Raw genomic sequence first — 1,590 nt, forward strand, 5'->3', positions numbered from 1 at the left:
AGTTAGTATATCTTATAATTTTTTTTTGAATTCAAGGTACTATTCTATTTTAACATATTACAAAATTTATACCTCAGGCGTCGAAGCTGCAGCTACAACAACTACGGGAGGAATATCAGATAGTGTATTAACACCCGCTGCTGCATCCCGAAATGTATATTGTTTGTATCAATTTAAATCGATCTATAAATAAAAATTCATTTATATTTACAAGTTTTAAGTGATTATTAAATAACATGTTATCAATTCAAATCAACACACATGTATTTGCATGTGACCACCAAACACCATATCCATCAAATCATCAGTCAGCGCCACATCCTTTGCAGTGGTAGTCTGACATCTACTCTTGCAAATTATACATAGATGGGATGTGGAACCATCTGCATTGGCCTTGACATCCATCCCAAAGCATATACTTGAACAACTAGGACACACATGTTGAATGAGCTCACCAAGGCCAGATGGCTCAACTACTGGATCATCGTCTAGGTCAAGAGGGTGTGATAACTATGTGCCATGCTGAATGATGGATCAACGTAGTGGCCGCCTGAAGAGTTTGTATCTCCATCGACTCTTTCAGGGCTATTGGGATCATGACATGGACCATAGTTTTGGTGCTAGGGGGTTGCGACTTTGGGGGTTTAGTACCCTCCGAGCTCCAAGTCTATCTTGGGTAGAGCCTCTACCTCTACCCTGGAACTCTCTCATATCAAAATAGTTCGGCTGCTTAGTGAGGATAAACTCACAATATATTTTCCTCAAAAAATATAATGGAACCTCAAAATTATTACAAGGTGGTTGGTCAAAGACCATCCACCACCTATCCCAGAAAGCATTTTTTATCTGCAAATGGCTACACCAGTGTATAAGAAACCTCTTTGAATTAAGAGGTAAGGTCTCACCCATTTTGGGATCAATAAAAAGAGCACATATTTGTGCTTTACTTTTTTTTTTTTTTCACTTTATTATATGACAACTCACTAGCATAAAAAGCACGACATCGACACTTATAGCTTCCCCATTTTGTAATTTGATTGGAAAATTCAATGGCACTACTAGCCAATGATTCTAAGGTTGTGGCAAGGGATGCATGATGCTCATGCTTGGATGCCTTTAGTCTATTCACCAATCTAGTTATTTTGGCAGTGTTTTGTGTTAACTGGTTTATCAAATCCTCCTATGTAGCTTGTGAATGGTCTACTAGAGGAGCTGGAGGGTTTGTATCTTGAGGGTTTGGTTGTGGGTTCTCTTGTGGGTTCTCTTGTGGGTTTTGTCGTAAGTTTTCAAGAGGTGTGTCTTGCTAGGGAGCATTGTTTTCCAAATTTGATGCATTCATAACAACAATAATAATGATAATAAATGATGAATTTACATTCTAATTGCGACTATAATATATCAAATGCATACAATAGATGAATGTTTTTTCTCATACCTCTTTCCATTGTGTGTGTGTTTGATTTTTTAAAACCTCGTTCACGTATTGTGTTTCTTGAAACCGTTAAAGTGTTTTTTCTTGCAGCTGTGAGTGAAAATGACCCAGCGGCCACATAAAAAAAAAAAATTATTGACAGCAAAGCACGTACAAGG

This window comes from Cryptomeria japonica, chromosome 11 (assembly GCF_030272615.1).
Source record: "Cryptomeria japonica chromosome 11, Sugi_1.0, whole genome shotgun sequence".
Classification (NCBI taxonomy): domain Eukaryota; kingdom Viridiplantae; phylum Streptophyta; class Pinopsida; order Cupressales; family Cupressaceae; genus Cryptomeria; species Cryptomeria japonica.